This window comes from Saccopteryx leptura, chromosome 10, assembly GCF_036850995.1.
Source record: "Saccopteryx leptura isolate mSacLep1 chromosome 10, mSacLep1_pri_phased_curated, whole genome shotgun sequence".
Classification (NCBI taxonomy): Eukaryota; Metazoa; Chordata; class Mammalia; order Chiroptera; family Emballonuridae; genus Saccopteryx; species Saccopteryx leptura.
Genome location: NC_089512.1, coordinates 42245023 through 42272729, shown reverse-complemented (window position 1 = coordinate 42272729; position 27707 = coordinate 42245023). Strand labels below are relative to the sequence as shown.

General features: G+C 45.3%; 1 protein-coding gene and 1 pseudogene across 3 annotated transcripts in view; one reads left to right on the top strand and one right to left on the bottom strand.

The window, feature by feature from the left end:
* Nucleotides 1–27707, top strand: part of CLSTN2 (calsyntenin 2) — a 670874-nt gene that overhangs the window by 344249 nt on the left and 298918 nt on the right. The gene's annotated exons all lie outside the window — the stretch shown is intronic.
* LOC136382328 (U6 snRNA-associated Sm-like protein LSm3 pseudogene) lies at nt 8276–8584 on the bottom strand (annotated as a pseudogene).

The following is a 27707-nucleotide window of genomic DNA, read 5'->3' as shown; positions in this document are numbered from 1 at the left end:
CTGTTCTTACATGTTATATTCTAATTATCCTCATTTTACCCACCATTTTTGGAAACTACTGAAACTGATGGGTCCCAGCCAAGAGAACTGGGGAGAATGGGAGATTAGAGATGTCAGGAAAGTGTTTGCGAAGATCTAAGTTTAGGACAGTCACCAAAGAGCCCAGCCCAGCAGGCGGCAGCAGCCAGACCGGCACAGCCATGCCTGCTGGCCTGTGGCCTGCGCCTGGCAGGGAGAGCCCAGAGGGACAGCAGGGAGAACTTAGTGTTAGCCAGGAGTTATGCCAATTTAAGAAATATAAAACTGAAAGCAACAAATGAACAAGGAAGACAAACAAAAACTAATAGAGAATAGTATAGGAATTACCATAGGGTATGGGGTGGTAGTAAAGGAGGTCAAGTACATGATGATAGAAGGAGATTTGACTTTCAGTGGTTAACACAATTCAATAGACCAGTGGTTCTCAAACCTTTTGAAGTCGGGGCACATTTAAAATCCTACAAATAATTGTAGGCACACTATATACAAATTTATGAGAAAAATGTTATAATAATTAAGTCAAATATTAAAGAAAAATAATAAAGTCCAAGTGTGCTTTTATGGTAATTAAACAAAAAAAATACGACAAAATTAAATTTATCCTGACATTAAAAAACATTTTTATGTTACATTTTTTGAGTTATGCTTTTTAGAATTCGTAAAAAAGAGGGGTTAAAAAAATTAAAAAATGACAAAAAAGTTACTCTCTCTCTCTCTCTCTCTCTCTCTCTCTATATATATATATATATATATATATACACACACACACACACATATACATACACACATACATATACATTCTTAGTAAGATTTAGTAAATTCAGCAGGTCCCAGTGTGAATGTGTTAAGTTTTTTCATTCTTGTGTTTATGAGAAACATGAGCCTGATGTGTTCTAGTGATTTCTTCAATGTTTGGGCATATATTTGAAAGGCAAACTCTCATTTCTTCGTCAATACATTGAAGAATCCCTCTCTTTTTACTTTTAATTGTGTTGAGGGTAGAAAATCCTAATTCACATAAATAGGATGTTGAAAATTGTAGTAAAATATTCAAAGTTTTTTTAGATATTGCCACATATTCTTCTTTTATAAAAACCCAAAAGGCTTCAAGAGACCATTCCTTATGTTTAATCATCAATACAAAGCCCCTCACCATACATATCATCTTAACTTTACACCAAACAAAGGATAGAAGAAACTTGCCTCCAGTCTTTCCAGGGAACATAGGGGGTTGTGTAAACAATCCAGCACCACAGCTTAACAGCCTTTTGCAACGTAATCTGGCAAGTGAGGTGGGGGGTTGGGCAGACTGCCAGTTTACAGCCAATTCCCCACACCTCTGTCCCCCTAAAATTCTAAACTTCAAAAACCCTGTTGGTTTCTTGGTCCCCAACAGGCACGTATTTCTCTGGAATACCATAGGGTGCACCTGGAAATCTTCTAGGGTGCACACTTTGAGAACCACTGCAATATACAGATGATATATTTTAAAATAGTGCACTTGAGACCTATATAATTTTATCAACCAGTGTCACATCAGTAAATATAATAAAAAAAAACAAAAATAAAATAAAATAGATATAGAGATATTTTTAAAAAAGAAATAGCAAGTGCGCCCTTCAAGAGGTACCTGCTTATTTATTTTTTAAACTTTTATCTGGATTTATTTTATGCTGAATTTATTTCTGGGCCATAAATTTTTGTTCTTCAGTTTCTTCTGGGATATCTTTTTCTCCCGTGCAGTCTCCTTGTGTGGTTTGGGAACAACCTGTTCTTCTTTAGGAAGGATCATCTCAGTGTGGCAGGCAAGCTCATATAGGGGTTAATCCGACCATAAGCTCTGTAAGCACAGTGGTTCAGCTTAGGGGCTTTGTTCATCCGGATGTTCTCAGTGACTGGGGAGTCTACATCCAAACCCTTAAGTTTAGGATTGCCCTCTGCATTTTTAAGCATGTGCAGCAAAATCTCAGTACTCTTTTTGAGTCACTAACCCTGTGTTCAACCACACCATTTGGTCTGGGCACACCTGATAGGTCCACCATTAGAAAGACAGAATGGCATGCATTGCTTCTGTAAAGTGATGTCTTTCAGTTATCTGGCGGCTTTTTGTTGCATACCTTGATGGCCTGGGCAATTTCTTGGGTGTTCTTAAAGCATACACAAAGAATTGAATCTCTTGATTTGCATGACTTTGTGAGATTTTTCTGGATCAAGTGAATAGTGATCTGTTTTCAGACATCACCTCAGGTCACTTACGGGAAAAACCTGCTTAATATTTTATCGGAAACTTGGGAATAATTTGTGTTATGAGGATTATATCAAAACAAGGCTGACAAACAACATATTAGGAAGACATACATTCTAAACATTCAGTGCCAACAGCAGCCATGCCTGAGGGGCCAAGCCCTGTGCCCACTCTGCCCAGTACCATGCCAGGCTCTGGGAGCACTGAGTGAGCCAGATCTGGTTGTGCCTTCCAGGAGCCTGCACTCCTCCAGGGTCCTTTAAAAAAGATGCTGAATTCGGTGGTGGAATGGGGGTGGATCATTTGAGAATAAGCTGAAGAATATTTCCACAGACATTTACAGCTGAGAGTCGCAGCTATTTGGCTGTGTCTCTTTAGGGGGGCTTGAGCTAATGCTTCATGGAGTTTTCATAGGGAAGAAATGAGAAAAATATATTTCAATTACTTTTTAGAAGTCGAATTTACATAATCATTTGATGTAATGCTGTTCATTATGGGCTTCCCTGGAGTGGCATTCGAGCCACTGTCCCTGCGAGGGCCTCCGCCCTGCAGCGGCAGCCAGACACTTCTCCGCACAGGGGGGGCGGCCACTGGAGGGGCCCTGGCCAGGGATAATGAGGCCAAATGAGTGTGAAAATCCACCCAGGGGGAGAAAAGAAAGGAAAGCATTCTCTTTAATTAATCACTCTTTTCCCAAACTTGAGAGTAAAACACGAAAATTAAAATCCATTTTAATAATATAGTCTTCATTAATGTGAAATACGGTTTTAGGCAGACCTTAATTCAAAGCCTCATTTTTCAGTGGAAAAGAGTATTGCTTTTTATGTGACCTTTAATAAATCCGGAACTGACGATATGGAATTATAAAGGATTTCTTAAGCAGCCAAATTCCAAGAAGATCCCTTTCCCCACTGATAGGTTTTCCGTGGGGCAGATGAGTCCACGCTATGACATTTGGGCCAAGCATGTGTTGGCTGTGACTCCTGCAGGCTGCACCTGGGAGAAGACATGGTCCTCTCGCTGGGTTCCCGAACCCCATCTTCTCTGGCTGGCTTTCCCTGCGTCCAGCCTGGTAGGCCTCCAGGCACTTTCTGTGGAGTGAAAGAATGAGCGACATTGCCAGGGGTAACTTCGTTGTTCTCTGTACTAAAATCTGGCATCTCCTCTGGGTGAAGGCTATTGAGTTTGCCATTTGTAAAAAATTTTTTACAAAGAATAACCACAAGTATTGTCTTCCATTCAAGTTTGCTCCAGCCTATATGACTTATTAGCATCTGTTTCCGTACCTTGGTACTTTGGTACTTCGCCTGGTTATTAAGCGAATGTTTTGTGACAAAGAATCTGAAGAACTAATTTGCTTTCTTCAAAATTTTGGCAGGAAGACCTAAAATTGTTTAATGATGTTTGGAGACCACATCTGTACTCTAGCCTGGTGATGGACACCTGGCTCCTTGGCTGGGGTGGCAAGAGAAAAGGAAAGTCACCAAGGGTAGCTGCTGGGTTGGTCCCTGTCAACGGTACACTATGTACATGATAGAAAGGACATGTGGCCCCCACCTTCATGGATCTCGGCCAAGTGAGGGTTGCAAAGACATAAACAGACAACTCAAAGGAATGGGCCTCGTTCCTGAGGCAGGCAGAGGAATCTGTGCCAAGCATGGCAGAAGGAGCAGGAGTTACTCTGGGAGAGAAGGGGTGGGCTGGCAGGAGGCGGTTTCAGAGTGTGGAGCACCATGGTCAGAGCCTGGAGGCAGACAGCCAGGACACGTCCCGGCTGCGGGGGGTTTGGTTTGGCAGCAGCTCAGGAGAAGAAGACAGCAGTGGGGAGGCAGGGCCGAGGTTATAACGGGCTGCGGATGCCATAGTAAGAAATTTGTTTTCTAAGCGCAGTGGAGAGGCATTCAAGTATTTTAAGCAAGGGAAGGACACAGGGAGACATGGGTTTTAATTGTAAAGGAAACTTGGGAAACAGAATCGAGGTGGGGAAGATGGATGACAGTAGAGCAGAGACACGGAGGCTGATTAGGAGGCAACTTGAGTGGAGAGTGGGGCGGGGGGGGAGGATGGAGCAGATTACAGAATGGGACCCAAGGCTTGAAATCACATCTTGTGTAAAGATCTGAACAGTTCAACCTTGATGGAGGTTCCAAACTAGCACCAGAGACCCTCAGTTCTCAAATCGTGGTCCACAGACCAGCAGCATGGGCCTCACCTTAGACAGGCGTCCCCAAACTACGGCCCGTGGGCTGCATGCAGCCCCCTGAGGCCATTTATCCGCTTCCGCCGCACTTCCGGAAGGGGCACCTCTTTCAGTGGTGGTCAGTGAGAAGAGCACTGTATGTGGCGGCCCTCCAATGGTCTGAGGGACAGTGAACTGGCCCCCTGTGTAAAAAGTTTGGGGACCCCTAGGGCCTCATTGAGTTGGCCATTCAATGGAAATGCTGAATCTCAGCCTCACCCCAGACCTAGTGAACCAGAATCTGCACTCTAACAAGCTCTCAGTCATTTGAATGTATGCGAAGGTTGGTAGTGAGTGAGTCATAGGAAGGGCGAATGATCCTCTGTAAGGTGCAAGCAAGTTAGGAAACGGGTGCACAGATGCACCTTGTTAAGTTATTAAGGTGTTCAAGGAAGTAGCAGGTGACTCAGAGACTTGCGGGGCGATATGAACAGCTGAAAAAGCCTGTGGATTTCTCTTTAGCCTTGAGCCAGCCCATTTGATGAAAGTCAACAATGGCTGATAAAATGTGTCTCCCTGGACCCCAACCTACTAAGTTAACACCAGTCCCTGGATCTGCCCATCCCCCAGCCTGAGCTGTCTCACTGTCTGCCAAAAGTGTTCATTTCTACCTAAGACCGTTTATATATTTGTTTATACCTTTAGGAGTTCTATCACCTGGATCCATGTGACTGTCTGCATAGTTCAGGCACACCAGGCAAGGAAAAGTGGGAGTCCTCCCTACCCAAGGCCCAGGCAGAGGGATGGCGAGCAGAAGACAGATTCGAGGTTACACAATTATGGTTGCAAAGCCAGAGTCATCAAGCCTTGGTGATGGGCAAGATGCAGGAGTGAGATGGGGCTAGTCAAGGTCGCATTTGAGCTCTGTGTGGCCACTGGCAGGTTCTTCAGTGTCTGGGAGGGGAGAACGTGGGGGTTATCCACAGTGGCACCCGCAGACCATGTCTCCATACCCAGGAAACCTCTTGTCAGCCTCTGTGGGCTCCAGGGCACTATGCTAATAACACCTGAGGAGTTTCCCTAATTAGTGTTGGCAGCAGCTACATTTGATTATTATGACATTACATAATCAAATTTGTATAGTTGCTTTTTTATAACTCACCTAAAACATGGAAAACAGCACAGAGCAGGCAGGGAGAGCACGCTCAGGGGCCGCCGAGAGGCCGATGTCCCAGCCCCTCCTCACAGGGAAGGGTGTGTGTGCAGAGAGAGAACACAGCCAGGAACATGAAGCGCAAGAGCTGTGTCCAGTCTGCCAAAGTCAGGGGTGGCTTCCTTGTCTGGAACAGACCCGAGGTGAATTTTTTTTCATTAAAAGACAATAAAAAGGTCAGGATCCCAGGAGACAAGGGATTTTCAACACCAAGAATTTCATTCTTTGTTTTTTTCTCATAGGTAAAGCATCACCCAGACCTGACTGTTATCATTTCTTTCCTCTGATAGATGTGGAATTTTTTTTGATTGAGTGACACTTCAGGGATCAGAGCGCCTATGCTTGGTGATGGGGGTGGACTGTCATGTCAGGATGCTGCCGCGAGCCACAGGCAGGCCTTTGCTGGAGGCAGTGGGGTAACTTTTTACAGTTGTAGGGGCCATGTGCTGCCTCTTTGGAACTTTCCTTGGGTTAGATATTATGGGTCCCTTACTTAATTTGAGCACATTTTTTTTCTCATTCTTTTCTATAAATCATAAAATAGGGAAGGAGGGCCTCTTTAGAAGAGATTTTCAGGCTTCCGAAATGTTCACCTCTTGTTGCCAATACCTGAGAAATCTGAGAAGAGAGAGATGCAGATCTTTGCAAACTTTATTGAAGAGATATAAATAGTCAAATTACTAGTCCTCTAGGCTTCTTGAAAGAAGGAAAAATCATCACACATTGGGGTGAGATCTTAGACCTCCATAAAGGGGACTTTTATGAGAGTTTCCCATAACTAAGTTACAAGAGAAGTTCTCAATCTAAGACTGACTGTGGCTTCAAAGATTCCATAAAGTATCTGAAATGATTGTGTCTACAATTTTTGTATATGTGCACTTACACATGTTGATGGGAACCGGAATCATGTCATTCATAAAATTGCAAAGGCTGTGATTTCAAATAGCTTAAGACCTTAGAGAAGTTTTTATGGTTTTAAGTTTATGAAGAGCCTTCAGGAATATCCCATGTGGTCCTCATGTCATCGCTTGTGAGTGGGGTGAAGCAGAGAACATGATCTCTAGTTTATCACATGAAAACTGGGGCATAGAAATGTTCAGTACTCATTGGCCACATGCCTACTGATACTCAGAAACTGGACACATAACCAGGTTCTGACTCCTGATCTTTCAACTCCGGCACAAGCTTTAAGAACAGAAACTATTGGCTCCATCTACACATAACCCAGGACATTTGGACATTTGGGAACATTTAAAGTCCTTATGTCCTGAATCTGGACCATTGATTTCTGTGTGTGCAAGTCAGATCTCTGCCAGCTCAGATAATCTCTTTCCCCACAGTTTGCCAATTTCAGGGTTATGGGTAGTGGGAGATGACAAAGCTATTTCTAAGTCAAAGTTAATTCTAGATATGACAGCTGAAAGTAAGAGAGATCTTTCCTCAAAATATCCACATGCACCCCCCTCCATTCTTGACCTCATTCCTTTCCTGGACACTGGGGCCTCTCCTTTTATAATGTAGATACCTACCCCCCTCCCCTCGTTTTGCTGAAGGTAGACCTTAAATTTTGTTTTGAGCCCTACTGCTCCATAAGGCAACCTTAAGACTGCTGTGTTTTCAATTCACAATCCAACTAATTCCTAAATGAAAATAGTAGTTGAATGGTTGCAATCTGTTCCAACATATGAGTGGAAGTCTGGTACTTTACCTCTCTGAACTCTGTAAAGTTGGTATCACCGCATCAACCTCACTGGGTTATTTGTGCAGATTGAGTGATGAGATTTAATAAGAAAGTGTCGTCACTACGTCTGGCCCAGAGTGGCAGCACAAAAGCAGTCGTCTGCCTTGGTGTCCTTCAGAATGAGTTTCAGGTTGGTGTTTCGTTCTGATCACTGCTTCACAGCCTAGAAGAACATATGCTGGACCAGACATTCTAGGAAAGGAGTGTTTCTCAAGTCTTCACCCTTCCCTTTTGAACATGGCTGTCCAAAGGTTAAACATTTCTGATTTTTTGGGACTTCTATTGGATTCAGTCCAACAGAAAGACAGCCAAATAAATAACTGAAATACCACCAGAGCCATTGTACAGTTTGTAATGCACTGACTTTTTTGTTTTTCATTTGCATCCTGATTCAAGAGTAGATGTCTTTCCAAGCAAATATACAGTATGCATGGGTTCACTCCATGCCTAATTCCATGTCCCATGCCAGAAGTTGGACTTTGCATCTTAAGTCTGTCTGAGGAGACAAGCTTAATACACAGGAAACTTTTCTTTTTAATCAAGAGGAAGCATCACATTTAATTTAACTTTAAAAAATCAGAAATTGTCTGGGGAAAAAAAAGACAAAGCAAATCAATTCCTAAAAAATGAGGGCGCATCTTGGTGATCACATTTATTGGAAGGATTGGAGAAAAAGAAAAGTGCCATTTGGCTTAAGAATTTGTGAGTTATGTGCAAATCAACTCATTTCAGGAGTGAAAGAATCCTTGGTCATTTCTCAATACCTAAATTTACAGATTTCTCTTTAGAATATCTTCTACATTTAAAGACGCAATCATACAACATCTCCTAATTTCCATACAGGATAAATTCTTTGATTCAGCCAACTCCCAGTGGAGGGGCAACTGGCACAACGCCATCTCCCCAGACAGAGAACATCAGAATAATCTGTTCTGCTGATTTATATATCTCTTCTTATGTTTCTTCATCAACTTCTAAAGTAGTCACAGTCTCTTCCACATCTCCCAATATCACATGTGAATGTTGATCATAAGCATGTAATCTATCTCGAAGCTCTCTGTCATTTCTGATGTTCCCATAAATTCGCTCCTCTGGGCTGAGTCTGATAAGATCCAGGGGCTCTTCTATGGTGTTGGTAGTTTGTTGCTGGTCCAGGTCATCCGCCATGTTTCAAACCTGCACAGGAAACTTTTGGGAGCGACTCGTGTGGTGTAGAAAAGCATAGAGTATGCGCTTAATAAATACTTTTAAAATAAATTATTATTTTCGTGAAACTGAATTCAGTTCACTGGAATGGTTAAAGAAGGGTATAGAAGATCAGTTTCTGACTTTTAAAGCAAATATGCTTCAAACTAATGAAAGGCCCTACAATAAGTAAGTGTATGCTCCATAAATAACCGCAGGTGTACATGGTAAGTGAAGAAGTCTCTAGGGGTCATTTAGGAAATTGAAGTAATTTGGTAAGGGAAAGTGTTTAGGTGAAAAGTAGAAAACCAAGATTCAGTCAGTGGGCAAGACATAACCAACAGGAACACAGTCAGTCTGTGCGGTGAGGAAGGTCTTATATTACTTAGAGGAGTGATGGAAAGGATTTGGCATCAGTAAGATGTGTCATTACATGTAGTATCTACTATTATTTTAAATTCATCATTGCTCAGTTGTTTATAAAGAAGAAAATAAAACTATTGGCAGTCTCCTTGACTTAGAGTAGCAAGTATTAATATTCTAGCGTATTTCTTTCCAGTGTTTGGGGTAAGGGTATGTGTGCGTGTGTGAGAGATAGAGAAATTGTGTGTGCTGTGAGATCACATTCTATGTATAAAATTATTTTTGTATAATATTCCCATGTCACGAAAAACTATCTTGAAATATGTTTTAAGTGGCTGCAAACTGTTCTGACATATTGATGTGTCATAACTTAATTAACGATTCTTTTGCTGCTGGGCATGTAGATTGTTTCCAAAGCTTTGTAGATATAAACATAAATATTTAAAAAAGTATTACAGTGATCCCTTGTGTGCTAAACTATCAATATGCATTTTAGAGTCTTTCCTTAAGATGAAATCCCAGTAGACAAAGTGCATTATTAAGACTTTTTAAAAAAAATTTTTTTATTCACTTTAGAGAGGAGAGAGAGAGAGAGAGAGAGGGAGAGAGAAGAGAGAGAGGAGAGAGAGAGAAGGGGGAGGAGCTGGGAACATCAACTCCCATATGTGCCTTGACCAGGCAAGCCCAGGGTTTCGAACCGGCGACCTCAGCGTTCCAGGTCAAGGCTTTATCCACTGCACCACCACAGGTCAGCTATTAAGACTCTTCACGTAGGTTTTTTCCCGATTTGTCATCTTACTTCCCCACTCACCGAGTTCAGTGCTCTCCCTTTCACATGTTCTGCCAACAGTAAATGTTACTATATATATATTTTTTCTACTTTGGTGGCAAAGTCATCTCATCTTTGTTTTATTCTGTTATTTTTCAATTATTGATTGAGCGTTTTTCCCTGATGCTTAATAGCATTTTCTAATTTCTTTTTTACACATTCTCTGTTCATAGCTTTTCAGACTCCCTTTTTATTGTGTTAAACTACCTTTGATAAATTATTTAAACAGACCTTGAGATTAAGAAAAGAAGGTCCTGAGTGGAATCTTCTATCTACCAATTTGCTAATTCCACGTGGGCAGTGACTTCCTCATAGACACATGTAGCTGAAATTACTTTAGTGCTTTGTACTTGGGTCAAGTATTTACACGTAGGTTTTTTATTTGACAGATAATCCATGGCCTAGCTTTGGGAAGGCATTATTTCCTCCACGTGGCCATAGATAATGGATGAGGTCATTTCCAATTCATTTGTCTTTTCCTTATTCTTCTTCTTCTGGCTCTCTTGAGTCAAATCATTGGAAAAGCTGTAAATACACCACAATAAGAATAAGGAGTCATGCTTCTGGTAGGAGGTTTGTCATTTTCCATTTGCTGCTTTTATATGTATGCTTTTCAAACCTGAGAGGATGAATTTTCTACTTGCAGTTGAATTCCTTTACTTCTGCCTTACTCATCTTTTTTAAAAAAAATCCCTTTAATGCTTTTTTGCATTTTGAGTTGTTTTTATTTTTTGCTGGAAACTTCCATCTTTACCTCTTTGAACTGTTTTCTACAGAGTACAAGACCTCTTTGGGTTTTAACAATATGTTGGAAACTTTCATTATTCTGACACTTGACATATGATTATGAGAAGCTGTCTGATGACAAGAAGGACTTAAGAAGAGTCTTCTGTGTAATTATATTTCTCTTCAAAACCTGTTCACAATATTGGTTTTCTCACTGATTAAAATCACAGTACGCATATAACATGACTTTATATAGATGAGGCACTGAGCAACATGTGGATGCATCCTTGGCAATAAATTGATAACCTCACGTATTTGGTATCTGTACTATACTATTAACTCCCATTTGAGTAATTTCGTTTAGTACTTTTCTCTGAACCTCCATGTATGTATCTTTTATGGGTTATCTTAGCAATCAGAATGTCTTTAGAGCTTGCTTTGCTAGTTTTCATTGGTATTGAGGGTTAGTTCAAGGTCAGTCATATGGCTAATTAGTATAATTCTCTGGAAATTAAAGATTTTAAAGTCACCCTCTTCCACTTGATTAGCTGTGTGGCCCAAATTACTTTCTTAACCTCTCTGAGTCTCAGTTTCTTGATTTAGAAAATGGTGGTCATAGTAAAAACATGCAGGATCATTGTTTATATATACTATGCTTATATGAATGTTTATTTGCAGTTGCAAGTGATCCAGTAGAGTATAAATATATATATATGTAATGTGGAAGCAAGAGAGGCTGATGGCTGTCAGAGTCAACATATGAGTGGTGAGGAATAAAGACATCTCTTTCCATTCCATATTAAAACAACAAGACTCTCGCATTAACTACTCACTGACAATTCCAAGAAGGAGAAATATCCCTGAAAGAAAGTTTAAGGTTGAATTCTGACTATATGACATTTGAAGCCGTAGTTCTACACACTTTACACATGCCATAAGTATTTTCCTTCCATATTTCATGATCATATACAGTCAATCCTTGTTATTCACAGATTGCATATTTGTGAATTCACCTACTTGCAGGCATTTGCAATCCCAGCGCTAGCACTTGCAGTGCCTTCGTGATCATTTGTGGGTATGTGAAAGTGGCAAAAAATTTGAGTTGCCCAACGCACAGGTTTCTAGCTGAGGTCAAACAAGGCAGCACCTTCTTGTTTCAGGTCTTGTGTGTAAACAAGTATCTTCTCCATAGTCTATTTAGTATTGTGCTTTTCGCACTTTTGTGTTTTTTGTTGATGACTTTCTTATTTAAAATATCCTCCAAGCAGGGTGTGGAAATGCTGTGTAGTGTTCCTAAGAACAAGAAGGCTGTTGTGTGCCTTTTGAAGAAAGTACTAACATTACATAAGCTTTGTTCAGGAATAAGTTATGGTGCTATTGGCCATGAGTTCAATGGTAATTAATCAACTATATATATATTAAATAAGATATTTTTAAACAGAAACACACAGGAAACAAGGTTATATATTTCTCAGTTGATGGAAATACGAGCAGAGTCTCGCAGGAACCTAACCCTGTATTTCCCCTAGGGGTAATGATTCAGTATTTTCTAGTTCAGTGTTTGTAGCAACTTTATAGAATGTAGCTAACTGTGAATAATGAGAGTTGACTGCAGTTGATGATGATGGCCTTTGAGGATGACTCCCTTGCATTGCCTTCCACTGACTCACCAGCAAGAGGTGGTCTCTAGCCTGTTAGGGAAGCGACCCAGGAGCACAGGGCAGAGAGAGAAGAGTAAGAACTGACTAGTGGTTTTAGAGCAACTGAAAAACTGATGGTTCTCACTGAACAATGACTGTTCATTGAGAACTAGGCCAGTGGGGAAATCTAAGAGTGTAGGCATGCCTCCGTACACATTGATTGAGAGCTCTCTGTTTGTCAGACTAGAGATTGAGATTACAGAGGCGCTTTAGATAGGGCCCTGAGGCGCCTTAGATAGGGCCCTGTCCCCAAGCAGCTCATTGTCTTTGATTTCTACCTCCGTACCCTCTCCACAACTTCCCAATGATGTGCTGGCCATTAAAGATAGTCCATTTCATCTCTACAATGACTCTGTGAGGAGGTGCTATTATTACTGTCACTTTTTTCGAGGAGGTAACTGAGGTCAGATACCTTGCCTGAATTCACTCAGTAGATGGCAGAGTCAGTAATTGAGTCCAGTGAGTCGAGCTGCAGAAACAAAACCAGGCCTTGGACAACGGGTCTGCACTGCCCTCCCTGGCTGAGGGACAGATGCAGAAACAAAACCAGGCCTTGGACAACAGGTCTGCACTGCCCTCCCTGGCTGAGGGACAGATGCAGAAACAAAACCAGTTCCAGGTTGTAGGTGCTGTCTGCTGGGGGTGCCCACAAGGGCTGAAGGACCCCAGAGGAGGAGCCCTAAGCCCTTCTCACCTCCAGAGACTCAGACACTAATGGAAGAGAAAAGGCCTGAACTAACAATTCAACAGAGCAGAGAGGGCTGGGAGACTCAGGGGGACTACACAGGTTTGTGGGGTCAGCATCCTAAACCACTGCTGTGCATGGCCCATTCGAGGCTTCTTGATACCACCCTTTAAGAAAACAAGCTTTTGTCCAAAAGAGACAATCTCTCTGGCTAGCCTATCCCCGCTGAGTGTGATTAAGTGCAGTTTGAATGTATTTTCCACCGGCATTGCCTTTTAAAAGTGATTCTCCTGCTGCAGATATGAAATAAAAGCCAGTTTTATCTGTAAGACAAATAAAACCAAAAAGTGCTTCGAGTTTTCTTAGGTAAGGGCTAGGTTTTCTTTGTTCTTCCCACTCCTGCATAGCTCCTGAAAAGGGAAGTTTGTAAGTTAGCAAGAATGTTATACATCAAAGGGCTAGGACCCCAAATGTCTGTGCTAATATGAGTTCCCCTCCTGTGATCTGTAGTAATAAATTCAGAAAGCATTTCCACATGTAAGAATTAGGCTCTTGGGTTCTTGAGCCTCTTGCTAGGTGGGTATCGCTGGTACAGACATCAACACTGCGTTCCCCTGGCTCAACCAGCTTCAGGGGGCCCACTGTGACTCATAGAAGTTCCTATAAACCTCTCAATACTGCACCTGGCACCCTTCAATAGCCTAATGCCAGAAACAGGGTCCTGGATTACTGAGGGTGACTTAATCCATCATCCTACTGTCTGTCTGTCCCTGTCCCTGCACCTAATGTTGCTTGCCCTCCCCGTTGTCCTTTGATGGCCCTCATTGTCAGAGGAAATGCAGAGAAGATGTGATTCTAAGAGGATGCTCCTAAATGCTTAATCTTATAGGTGAATAAAACCAATAAAAGTGTAAATGAGCAAAAGAAAGATAGATAGAGAAGGGTGGAGGAGAGGAGAAGGGAAGGAGGGAGGGAAGGAGGAGGGGAAGGGGAAGGAGGGATGAAGGCAGAGAGACGACATTGGAAATCTCACAGTAACAGAATAACCACAGAAAATTTGAGAAAATATTGATTTCATATTAGAAGAAAGTAGTTTTGGTATTCTGATAAAACTAAGAGATCATTTCCCACTTTCCTTTATTTTAAGTGTAAGAAATGCCTGACTTCCCCCACAGAGTGAAGAACAATTCCAGTTCTCAGCTATTGGAGAACAATTTGAAGATGTGTCAGTTGGTATCCTGTTTACATATTCGTTGCTAAAACCCATTATTTATTCTAAGCAGGCTGTTCTGCCTCCAATAGAGGCTGAATAAATGAAATGTGTTGGATTTCCACTGCTGTGCTTTGGTTCCATCCCTCGTGTTTGTACCAGGCATTAAAGTTTTTAGAGTTTAGTGTTGGACACTGATTAGTCTAACAAATGATCATCCTTCACAGTAAGTGTAAGTAGACCCAAGTCACAGGGCCCCTGGTTGTTCTACCTGGCTGTGTGCATTAACCCATGGTTTGTCCTTAGCTGTGTGGAGGGCATGAAGAGAGCACTGGCATTTCATGTGCCAACTCTGATTGCTGGTTATTATCTGGAACATGGCGTTGGAAAGAATCCCAAGGATGGAATCGGCTCAGTGGGGAACAGTAGCATGACTGATTAGCAATGTCGACCACGAATGCAGGTGGGGAGAATGGTGACAAGTGAGACCCACGTCTTTGACTCCTTGATTGGAGCCACAACATTTGGAAACCAGCTGTACCTGGAAATCCTAGGCAGATGGAGCATGGACCGTGTACCTCCCAGGCCACCAAGTTGAGTGTGTAGCTAGTGGAGACTGTATCCTCCTGTCTGTTACAACACTTGCGTCTCTCCTCTCAACACACCAAGGCTTTTCTGAGCATCTATTAGTCTCTAAAAGCTTCAGGTCCTTCCTGAAGAAGGAGGATGAGGAGAATGTGGCCTAAGGAGCAAATATAGAAAAAGGAAATTTGTGACCAAACCCAGCTCTTCGTTGCTCCTCTGTAAGTTGTCTCTGATGTAGCGTGCCTCTGCCCTGGCCTCACCATCTCAGGCCACAGGTTCCAAATTCTAGGTCTGCTGCACATTTCTGGGTTTCAGAGCAAGATGAGAGCCTGTCAGTATTGAAGGAACAATGAAGGTCAGGGAGAAACGCTGAACCTCACTGACACAGAGAGTCAAGCAACAGCAATTACCAAAGGAAGTTGGAGGTGAGTGGGATGATAGGAATTCACCAGTACCTCCATTCTCAAGGTACGGGCTGCTTAAAGCTACCCCCATGCATCCATCCTTCGGACAGAAGGCCAGGTGGCTTGCCTCGCCCCAGGAGAGCCGACAAGCAAACCTTTAAAGTACAAGGGAAACTCAGTGGTTTCTAGTTTGGTTGGCCTGAGGAAGGCTTTGCCACTTCTTTGATATCTCAAGTCCACATTTGCACTGAGTCTTGCAGGCGTGAGAAATCTGGTCTGGCTCAGAGGCCCCAACATCGGGACAGAACAGTGTGGACAAAGGCCTCGGGGGCACACCCCAGAAGACGGGATACCTAGGAGGCACAGCTGTCCTTGAACTCTGATTTTGCGAAGTGAAATTCTACCCACATTGACATCCATTAGTTCCTGTCACATAATCATATCATTTGTCCTTAAGAAACAGACTACACAGAAATGGGGAATGAATTGGAGGCAGAGGAAAAGAGGAGGGAAATAATACTTCATACCAAACTTTAAGCTTGGTGATAAAAAGAAAATCTCATTGGCATGCCCCTATGGCTGCCCCCACATTGCCTACTGTCTAGTAAGAGTAGTCTAGTAAGGACACAATGACCCAAGACTCAACACCTGGTGAGACTGAGTGCTTTGGGTCTTCAGAGCAGGGAGGAACATCCAGCAGAGGGTGGGGCCAGGAACCTGTAGTGAAGGAGCCACGGGCATTCATTCACATGTTCATTTACTCAGGCCTTCAACCAACCTTCCGTTCAGCCTTTACAAACCCATATCAGGTGCTGGGGACACAGAGATGACTGAAGCTCAGTTCTAACCCTCAGGAAGGCCAGGGAGTGCATGTGGAGAAACGTGTACATCAGTGTTAGGGTGTTGAGATAGATCTGATGGGCAAGGGTGCACAGGCTGGACTGGTTGCTGCAGGCTTCTTTGGGGCACCTTAGAGAAGGACACTTCTTCTGGACAGATGCCACCTGGAGGCACGTGCTTTGTCAAGCAAAGGCATCACTGTGCAAACTAGAAAAAGAGTCCCAGTCTTCTGACCGACTCAGTACCTAGTGTTGGCATTGACTCAGGAAGTCCCAGAGGCACCCAGGCACCCTTGTGCAGGGTACAGCCTGCACAGCTGGACACAGTGCCCGGTGCCGATGGGCTAGCAGCTTGCAGCCCGTGTCTTGACTTTGGTGCTGTGTAATCTTAAGCAAATCACCTAACCTCTCAGAGCTTCTTTGCTCTATGTGCAGGATGGAAACCATGACTTGCAGCCACATTGGTTGTTGTGAGCAGCAGCAGTCAAATGAAATAATGGACGTTGAAACATACTGGGACCTGGAAAACGCTACACAGGTGTTAAGTACAATTATTCAGTACAGATTTGTCTATTGATTAACTGATCAGAGATATCTTAAATAAATCTTCTAGTGGGTAAACCTTATATTCCACAACTTCTTTTCTTCTTGCTTTTCTCTCTTATTCCTCTCTCTCCTTCTCTCCTACTCCCCACCCCCTCCCCCCTGTCCCTGTCACACACCTACCTTCCACCATCAGCCCTGTCAGTTCACTGACTACTTCCTTTTTGTTGAGAGACCCTTATCTGTTTTTTAGAATTTTAGTCAAGAGGCAGCTTTTTCTTGGAAGTTGTAGAACTAGATACAACTTTGAACTTAATAGTGTCCTTGAGGCCAGTGTTTTTCAACCCCCCGTCTGCCAGAAATTTTGTGCCCGTCTGCGAAATAGTTCACCACCCTGATGTTATATGAAGATTACAGACCCAATGAACTCAGTCAAATTCGCGTATGTTTGGGGCGATTTTTGCCTTAGCGGTCCCCCAAATAATTTTCCTATTTGTAAAAAGGTTGCAAACCACTGTTTTAGGCCATACTTTGCTTAGTTTCTTGCAGAAAGGATTTTATAAAAAGTGGACATAGAAAATAAACAGTCAGGAAGTGTTCGTCCCCAATAACTTTATTGGAAAGCATCATTGGGCCAAATGAACTGAGCTGAGCATTTGCATTAATTAAATTGACCATAAACCGAGCTTAATGTTTCATTTCACCTTTCTCCTGGCATGATGGTGCCCGAGTGTTTTGGAACTCAGATACATACCCGCTGGCAGGGATGGCTGAAAGATCAGCAACAATCAATGTTTGCAATCAAAGAAGATTAAACTCCATATTAATTACTGGAAATCTAATGATCAACACTCTGTGGGGCAGTGTGGCCTGAGCCTGTGGTGTCTTCACAGGAATGGAGGTAATTAAACAGTGGACCCTTTTGGAAGGAAAAGCTTTTGTTATTGTTGAGTTAAACTCTGTGTGCATAGTCTGTTTCTTTAACCCAGGGGGAAGCAGCCCAAATGCTGCAGACAATTGGGACAGTGTGAAATGCCGCTCCTGGCCTGAGTTCCTAGGCTGCTTCTGGCCCCACAGGAATTTGGAGTAGCGTCAGAGAGGGGGCTGGCTCCTGGGCTCACAGCCCGGCCCTATCGCTCACTAGCTGGGTGATCCCAGGAAAGTTCCTTTATCTCTGAGTCTGTTTCCTCATTTGTAAAATGACAATCATTTCTGTATCTCAGGGACGTTTTATGAGGATTTGTAGTGGTGAAGATAGAAAGACAGAAAGCAGAGGCAGGAAATGCAGGGTGGTTTGTAGAGAAAATGCTCCCTACTGGGCCCTCAATTTGCAGACAGGAGTGCACTTAAGCCTCAAAGCCAACGTATGAGGCACATGATGAACATGCCAAGGAAATTAGAAAGAGTAAATACTGGAACTGCATGAATATCCTGGTGAGTGGGGATTGGGTGGCTCTCATTTACTGAGAGGACTAACTATTGTATATATGGCTTCTACTATGTGCTACTCAACCGTTGCTTCATTCACTCACCCATATGATACTCAGAAACTTCTGATACGGGTGAGGCGGAGACTACAAGAGGCCAAGGATAAGAGTCCATTCCAGAGCTGGACTCGCACCCAGATGCACCCGGCTCCAGAGCGCAGGCTTGCCCCTCTGTGCTGGGGTATCCGCAGAAGGGAGGAGATTAAATGGAAGATGGCCCGTTCATGACAAAATGAGACAAGGCCTTGGAGGGGGTGTGCCTGTGGTCTCTGAGGACAGAATTCACAAGCAGCGAATAGAAGAACATATATGACTCACTGTAAGCTCAGTTTAACCCCAGGGTCCCCACCCCACCCCCAGAACCATTCACCTATCAGGTCAATAAAGAACATGACCTCTGCAGCGAAGCGGGGTTGTTCGTGCACAGGATGGGAGGAGGGCGTGTGTGGGTGCTGTCGGGGTCCTCCTTGTCTATCCTGTGGGCTTGTGGATCTGTGGAAACCCTGGTTCAGGAGGTGGCAAGCCCACAGGGACACTTAGCATTTGCATACGATTTTATTACAACCTACAGAATGGTTGGAGCTTTGCTTTACTAGAAAAGCACATGCATTATCACCGGGCCACTGATAGCAGAATTCTGGAACCTGCAATCCAGAGGAGTCCCGAGAGAGGGCCCGCAGCTCCCTCCCCATCATCACTCCTCTTCAACGGACCTGGGAAGATGTCTGCATTTGACCTCTCAGTCTAGCATGGAGACAATTTAACACCATGGGTTAGTCTTTCCACAAAGTAATAATTTAAGAGAAATTACTCCCTAACACCCTCGTGCCAGATAATTCTTTACCAGCGTCTCTGGGTGAGTTCCTTCCCAGGGAGCAGCATAATCATTTCGCACTGGCTCACCAAACAGCTGATGGCTCAGTGCATCATTGCCCCCATCCGAGTGGATTTAGAGCGCCATTGCGTTCTGCAATCATTTAGCCCTGAATCTCTCTGAGGTCACCTCTGCTCTCCAGGGTCTGGGACACAAGCCTGAATGCCAGCTGATGTTTAAGCAGGAAAGGGCAAGTTGCTGGTTATTCAGGGTGCTTCTCTCTGCTCCCCTCCCCTAGGGACTATTTGTTTATTTCATCAAAAGTCGTGCTGTTTAGTAGTACCTGAAGCTGCTCACCAGGTCTGACTGGTTTCAAAGGAAGCAAAGCTTGTGAAATTCAAACTAAGTGTCCCTGTGTCATGCAGACACAGAAACGTGTGTGGGTTCCCAGCTGAGGCAAAATGAGTTTACTTAAACCAGTGAACACTTAGCTTCTAGGATAAAAGTACAAACAGAAACCAACTCTGCATCCCCCAGCTCCCTTCCTTAATGTTCCTTGCTAGTCCTGATAATAGCAGTTTGAAACAGCTACCAGAGCTGTGCTTCAAAGGGAAGCCATCTACTTGCTGCCCTTCTAGAGTGGGGGAAGGGGACAGGGGAGAAGCTGGAGGAAGGACCATCTTCTCTGATTTTGTGTTGTCAAATCTAGATTTTTAAAAGCCTGTGGAGGGATGTGGGAAAAGAAAACATGGGTTAAATCTAGGTTCTACCTCCTAGCTCTTCCAAGACTAGTAAGTAACTTTGGGAAAGTTATTTAATGTAGCTGGCCTCAGTTTCCTCCCCTCTGATAGGAGACAGAGCAATTTAATAGCTATGCATAGGGCACGAATATGGTTGGCAGCTAATATTTCGTGGGGTAAGCGTGAAAAGAAATAAGATCCTTTATGGGAAGGGGTGTGTACAATGTCCAGAACACAAGGGCCAATCTATAGAGCATAATAATTAGAATGACTATTTAAAATGTAATATTCAGTATTTTACATTGCATTGTATTGATTACTAGATGGGAAAATCATGAAATGCTTAAGGAAGACTGTGATTGGCAATTTTTTTTTTTCAGTGTTGGCTCAATTTTGAAAACGTTACAGACAGCTCTTACTCTGACCCAGTTCTTGGGAGGTTTGGAGCCACATCCTCATGTCCTCGTTATCTGTCTCACTCCATTGTCACTTGTGACATGTTTAGATGAAGACAGAGAGCACCCAAGATAAGGGAATGATCTCACATATTAAGAGCAAATTTCCTAAAGAGTGACTTTGCTTTTGGAATCAAATACCATCTTTGAATTCTTGCTGGTTGAAAAATATACTCACTTCTTTCTTTTTCTTAAAAATATTTATCACCCATGATGCTGGCAGCTACTTTGCTCATGTTAATTTAGTTGACCCTTCCAACAGTGTCATGGCTGAGGAAACTGAAACTTCACAGTCATGGCTCCAAAATTCAAATACTTTCCTGTATCACAAATGAGTAGGGATAATAGTGAGGTGCAGAGGAAACATCTATACAAGCTGTTGTAAGGATTCAGTGAGCTGCCATGTCAGAGCGCTAAGGCCTGGTATAAAGTCAGGATGCCAGCTTGGTTTTCTCTCCTCACCCAGCCGGGGCCCCTGCGGGAAGCCTTGGAAAGCAATACCACAAGGTAACTCACCCACTCTATTGGCTGTGGACTCACGGTGGTCAGGTCAGAGCACTGGAAACACCTTCAACAAGTTTAATCCTATCTACTTCATTGTAGGAAGGTGTTTCGATGTGATCAGTTTTCATCACTAGGAAGGGGCTCCTCACTCATGCTCTCCTTGTCAGCATGGGTGACACTTTGGGGTCTGGATTCATTCCAAAAGGAGGCAGGATGGGAGCTGCGTATGTTTGATGGCTGAGTTCACAATGCCACAGGAATGAGGCCACTTGGCATCCTCAGTGATACGTGTTGAGCAAAGGTTATAGTGCAGCACACCTCCCCGCACCCCCACTATCTCCAGGGTAAGAGCCCCCCTACCACACTGCCACAGCTAACCTCAGAGACCTCTGCCCTGGCAGTACGGATGGAAACTTGCATACAGACATGGAACTTAATTTATAGAGCTTAGGGGCCTTTCGGCCCCTTCTGCAGGCCCTTCTTGAGTAGATCAGAACATGAACCATATCTACACCAAGGAAAGGCCATGCAGGTTAACACAAGGCTCTGCTTTCTAGATAAATAATGTTAGGGACAGAGGACACTGGCAATGCTTCTCCTGAGCACCTGAGAAGAATTCTGGGGACAACTTAGACACAGACCCTGCTGCTTGTGAGGGAGGTTGGGACAGCAAAAAATGCACCTTCCTTCTCCCCTCCAAGCATAGCTCACGGGCATGGGAACAGTGGAGCATGGCCAGGGTGGAAGCTGGCCCAGTGTCTGTAGAGTGAGCCAGCGCCTAAACTATTCACAGGCCGTGGAGGATGAGGGGGAGGGGAGGCAGGGGGGGTGGGGTCCACTCGGAACACCTGGGGGGGCGGGATCCCCTCAGAATACCCGGGGGGGCGGGATCCCCTCGGAATACGGGGGGGGGCAGGATCCCCTCGGAACACCGGGGGGGGGGCGGGATCCCCTCGGAACACCCAGGGGGGGGCGGGATCCCCTCGGAACACCCAGGGGGGGCGGGATCCCCTCGGAATACCCAGGGGGGGGCGGGATCCCCTCGGAACACCCGGGGGGGGCGGGATCCCCTCGGAATACCCAGGGGGGGGCAGGATCCCCTCGGAATACCGGGTGGGGGGGCGGGATCCCCTCGGAATACCCAGGGGGGGGCAGGATCCCCTCGGAATACCGGGTGGGGGGGGCGGGATCCCCTCGGAACATCGGGGGGGGCGGGATCCCCTCGGAACACCCAGGGGGGGGGCGGGATCCCCTTGGAACACCCAACGTGAAGGCCCTGAGAGTCTCTTTGACTTCCAGCAGGCAGTCTTCCCCTAGTGGTTTCCTTAGCATGTTCTCCCTGCTCACCTTTGGAGCCCATACTCCTGACTCGGTTATGAGAAAAGGTGTGGAGTGCCGCAAAGAGAAAGAGCAGAGGGAAGGAGACCACCAGGCCGCCCTGTGCTCTCTTAGTCGCGTGTCCCCCGAGACAAGGATGTGGGGGCAGGCAGTTTATTTGGAAGGTGATCCCAGGAATCTCAAGTATAGGAGTGGAGAACATGACACAGAGAAGGGAGAGAAGGCAATAAAGGATGCTGTAATGCACAAGTTGCTGCTGTGGGCGTCTGGGCTCTCTCCCACGGAGGACCCTCTGAGATACAGTTAGGGTGGACAGACACCCGCATCTGATCAGGCTGACCCCATGTTAGCACTGAAAGTCCCACATTCTGGGAACCCCCTCAGCCCCTTGCAGACCAGCACGGATGGTCACTGATGTCATGGAGAATGTACACAAGAAGATGGGGGCAGTTGAGGTATTTGTCTCCACAAGTTCCTCACTGGTTGAGTTGCTTCTGGGGATCGGCACTTTTCAGCTGTCCTTTTTAAGGACTGAGCAAGATCTATGGCACCAGAGAAAGCCCTCGGGTGGAAAAGCAGGGAGTTGCAGGTCCTTGAGGTAAGAAGCTGCCAACACACACCAGAACAGTCCACGGAGCTGCAGGTAAACCAGACGTGGGCCAGGGAGATACGATCAAAGCATCCGTGAGGTCGGCTACTAGTACCTGTGATCTCAGTTCCTGGTTTACGTTAAACCATTTTCGTTGTCCCTGGAACTCTGCAAGATAGGGATGAGGAGGCAAGTTGCAGATCTGAGAAATTAAATTGCTTCCCCCAAGGTCACCGGCTTTGTTTCGGCATACAGCTTAAGTCCAGCCTCAAAGCTCGTGTTCCCTGCCTTTCCCCTGCAGCCTCCAGTTATCTGTCTATCCTCCAGCCATCTCCAATCACCTCAGCCCAAGACAGATCCCTTCTGAATAGTTCTGCCGGGGACTGCTGCAGAGACAGGCTATTGAGAGCCATGCTGGAATCTGGTAATAGCTCACCTTGAAAAATGACAAGGTTAAGGCTAAAGAATGTTCTGTTCCGTTCTGTTGCAATTAAGAGAACTTTTCTACATTGCATGCTGTATAATTGAATTATACCACCGATTAATTTTTTAAATTTATTTGCATATTTGTTTCCCTTACTGGTACACTTTTTAAAAAATAATATACTTTGCCACTTAATACGGCAGAGAGATGCTGGGGGAGAGATGGTTGGGGAGATGCTGTTTGTGTTCAGTGGTTCCATCATTACTATTGATTGCACAGCTTTATTATTCACCTCAAAGACACTGCAATTGATAGAAATAAAAATGAAGGCACATCCGTGTTTTGTGGGGCTTTATTGATAGAGGAAATAAACAATATGTGTAGACAAATAATAATTCTTTTTTGGCCATGACAGGGGTAGTTTTAGAGGAGGGATTAACATGTGTCGTAAGCAAGCAGCTTAGGCTCTCCCGCCAGTGCTGGAAAACCTTGGGCGCACAGGCCGGATGTCGGGTGTGAGGCCCACGGAGCTGGAAGCCCTGTGCCCACTGGCCTGTCTGCGGTGCGCTGCAATAAGGAGGCCGCCCTGAGCGGGATGCTCTGAGGGGGCCCTTCTCCTAGCTCCTTCATCTACTTGGTATTCAAGTCTAAGGCTAGAAATTAGATTATGGTAAGTCATTCTCTGGATCCCTGGGTCGTTGTGGCCTGAATAATGAGGTGAGATAAGTGGGGACAGACCCCGTTCCGGCCCCAGCTCTTCCCCATCCTCCTCCCCAGCGCTCCTGCTTTCGTGGCCACCTGCCCCAGACCGCCCGGACTCCTCACCGCTCCCTGCTGCTTCTCGCAGATTGTCTGCTTGCTCTTGAAGCCCTGCCCCCTCTTTCTTTCCAGGCCAGTGCTGCTCACTCTGCAGGATCGGCCTGCTGCTGTCTCCCAGCCACCTCCAGCTGCCTCCTTTCCCAGGTCTGGGTTACAGGGGCTCCCAGCCTGAGGGAGCTGCAAGGGGAGCACAGTGCCTCTTCCCGGGGCCCGGGGCGGGGCCCCAACTCAGCAGGTGCAGAGCAGTGCCTGGACTGTCAGCTGACTCAGACCAACTTACCTGTGTGCCTTTACTTACAAGGACCTCTTCGCTGATACCCACAACAATGTTTATTTTTTTAATTGAGATATAATTTATATATTGTAACATTCATCTTTTGTACATATTCATAGGCAAGCATGTAGCTACTCTACAGATAAAGGCATGGAACACTCCCAGCCCCCCAGAGAGCCCCCTATTGCTCCTTCCAGCCCCCCGCCTCCCACCCTCAGCGTAACCACTCTTCAGATTTCTATCATCATCAATCAGCTCTGTCTATTTCAGGCCTTGATAGAAATAGAATCATGCACCAGGGACACTGGTCTGATTTTCTCCCCTCAACATTAGGTCCTTGAGGTTCATTCTGATGGTATTTTGTTTCGTCCGGAACTCGCCCCCTGCAGGGCTCCCCTATTCAGATGCCTGGGGGAAGACAGGGGTAAGCCCAGGGCTGCAGACAGAGCAGAGCCCCCACGGGCTGCTGTGGGGTGAGCACCAGACCTTGGGCACCTGGACCGTGGCCGGATCGCTGCTGGGTGACCGGCTCAGGTCTGTGGATTGAAGCTGCCACGGGCCTTGCTTCATTGAGAAGCAGCAGCCCAGAGTGTATCCCCGGAGGTGAGCAAGGAGGTAAATGGAGAAGGAAGGAGCCCTCGGTGATATGCAGAAGGCTGTGCTCTCAGGAAAACCCTGATTTGCTGCTCTGCCAAGTCGCCTCTTTGAAGTGACTCGCCTTCTTGATCACTCAGCAATGCAGCTCCGTCTCCGCTCAGGCCCTGACTTGGTGAATTTAGGAAAGCAGGTGACATCTGCTTAACTGCAGTGGACACGAGCCTCTCAAGGCAGCGGCCTGCCTCACTTGTCCCTGTGTCCCCAGCATCTAGAAGATGCCAGGTGCACAGTAAAGCTGCTGCCAAATTAAACAGAGGAAGGGGGAAATGAGCAATAGTTTCACCCTTTGCTCCTTCAAATACCCTTGAGATGATGAAGATACGAGGAGAGTGGCAGGCGACAGGGAGGGCTAGTTTTTTGGAGAATTTCTGCGGTAAGTAAAGTAATTGGAAAGCAGCTTCCATGCCTGTGAGGAATTGGGAAAGAGAGAATGTTCAGGGTGTTTCGTTGTGCATTGGAAATGAACCGTCCTTGGTAGATTCTGAGGCAGCTCAGTAGAGACTTGTGTTTCTTTTTAGTTGTTTTGTGTGTCGAACTGGAGCGTCTTCCAGCGTGCCGTGACACAACATGAGGCTGATGTAGAAGTCCCGTGCAGGGACATCCCTGGGGGTGGCCGGTGAGGGACACCGTGCTCTGGGTGGCGGGAGAGCCAGGGCTGCTTCAGAGGAACTGTGAGTGAGCATTGGTGCAGAGGACTCAGCAGGCACACTCCACCTGGACTGGGCGATACATAACTTTCATTCATTTAAAAGCCGATTCTGGCCTGACCTGTGGTGGCGCAGTGGATAAAGCGTCGACCTGGAAATGCTGAGGTCGCCAGTTCAAAACCCTGGGCTTGCCTGTTCAAGGCACATATGGGAGTTGTTGCTTCCAGCTCCTCCCCCCCTTCTCTCTTTCTGTCTCTCCTCTCTCTCCCTCTGTCTCTCCCTCTCCTCTCTAAAAAACAAACAAAAAAAAAGCCGATTCTGATGAATTGGTAGAGTCTTCCCGGGGGACTGTCCTGAGTAACATTCTGAGGTCGGACCCAGGCTCAGGGCTCAGGAGAAAGTGGGACATGATTGCATAATTGGCCAGCAATGTCTGTCCTGGAGGCCAGGGAGAACGCAGTGCTCATGGTTTAGACTTTCGCTAAAGCATCTTTCAATGCTCAAGGTCAAAGTGTGAGTGTGAGTCCGTGTGTGAGTTGGATGTGTGTGAGTCAGATAGCCACACTAGGGCTGGGGCGGTGTCATTAAATATTTACCTGTAAGTTCTCATTGAAAGAGCACTTAATATAGAGTGGGAGCTCTGTAAATGTTTTGGTTTTTTTTTTTAAATAAAGTATAGTTGGTATACAATATGGATTAGTTTAAGGTGTATAACATTAGTGATTTAATGTTTATATACCTTATGATGTGATCACCCCAATAAGGTTAGTAGCCATCTGTGACTGCCCACAGTTATATGATACTACTGACCGTGTTCGCTGTGCTGTGCCTCGCCCTCCTACGATTTCCGTAATTACACCCGGCAGTCTGCACCTTCACCCCCCTCACCGTCCTCACCCTCCCCTCATACCCCGCTGCAGCCATCCGCTTGCGCTCTGTATCTGCGGAGCTGTTTCTGTTTTATTGGTTCGCTCGTTTGGTTTTCATTTCTCTAAATGCTTTTGGCTTAATTCTTGAATGAATGTGTACGGGTGCCTTGAAGACTACAATACAAGATGAAATACTAGAATATCAGTGCCAATAATGTGGCGGATGCAGCAAGAGGTCCCAGAAAAAAGAGTGTTCCTGCCCTCAGCCAGCCCATGGGCTTTGAGGAACTTTCAGAAATGGAACAAACAAAACAAACAAACAAACAACAAAACAGACCGAGGAAAAACCGTCAAGCTCACCCTGATTGCATCAGCGCAGGGCAGCTGGGGCCTGAGAAAGTGTACCTAGGGAGTGTCTCCCTTCAGGGAGACCGGGTTGCAGAGTTCTGTAATCACCGCTATGCTGCCCCTATCTCTTCATCCAGAAACATGCGGGGGAGGGGGATACTTCCAGTTACCTAATTAATTTACTCTGAGAATTTACTCTGAGAGATGCTCCCAGGCTCCCATTCACAGTCCAGTCACTGAGATTTTTATAGAGAAAAATAAAGGATCTTTTAGTTAAAACATTTAGTAGTTTGGTTCCTCGTCCCATAGCTGATTAGAAGTAGTGAATTTTGAGATTGACTGTGGGGCATGAAGAATCCTAGAGGGAGACTTCTGATGAAGATTAGAAAAGAAAAGAAAAAAAGATTAGCAAAGAAACTATCAAAGAGACCACGAGAAATGAGCCTGGAAACCACAGGACGCAAGAAAGCAGACCTGAGGCCAATGAAAGCCCCACCTTAGGGGTACTTGTCCAACCTTCTCAACTACCAACCTCCTGACACAGCTGCTACCTCAGCTTAGCTACCTTGTCCCTAGAGGACAGGGGTGTGGGGACAGGGATGCATCCTAGGGGAGGCAGGCCGTTGGCTCAACGATGGCAGTAGGCTCACCAACCAGAAACTATACATCCCAGTTCACAAAGAATGGTTCATGTGCACTGCTGAGCCAGGTCCTTCACACACACTTCCCCAAGCACACAAAGAGCGCCCTCGGGTGCTGCAGGTGCAGGCAGGTGGCACCATGGCTGCAGTGGGCCTGGGTGGGCAGGAGAGCATGCGGTGCCCAAGGAACCGTGGCCTCCTGTGGCATGTGGGGATGTAGGTCGGTGAGGTAGAACTTCTGATTCTTCAGGCTGGAGACTGGAGATTGGGGCTTCCTGTGATATCTTCCACTAACTGAACTTTTTAAAACACATTATAGACCAAAGAAACTTGTCTGTGATTTTTTTTTTAATTTTTTTTTGGTGTAAAGATTTCCTCTGCTTCCCTCTCCCCTTCTCCTGTATGATCTTGACCTGCTTGAAGGGTATGATTGTCCTGTGTATACCAAGGGACCAACTTATCGAGTGGTGTACTGATTTACCAAAGTTCCAAGGACTGCTGGTCAGAGGAGCTGAGTTTTGCAAGTAGGTCTAAATTCAAATGAGACACACATTTCTCCTGCTATACTGTTGTATACCAGGTGTATTACTTTAGAACGTGGGGCATCCTGACACT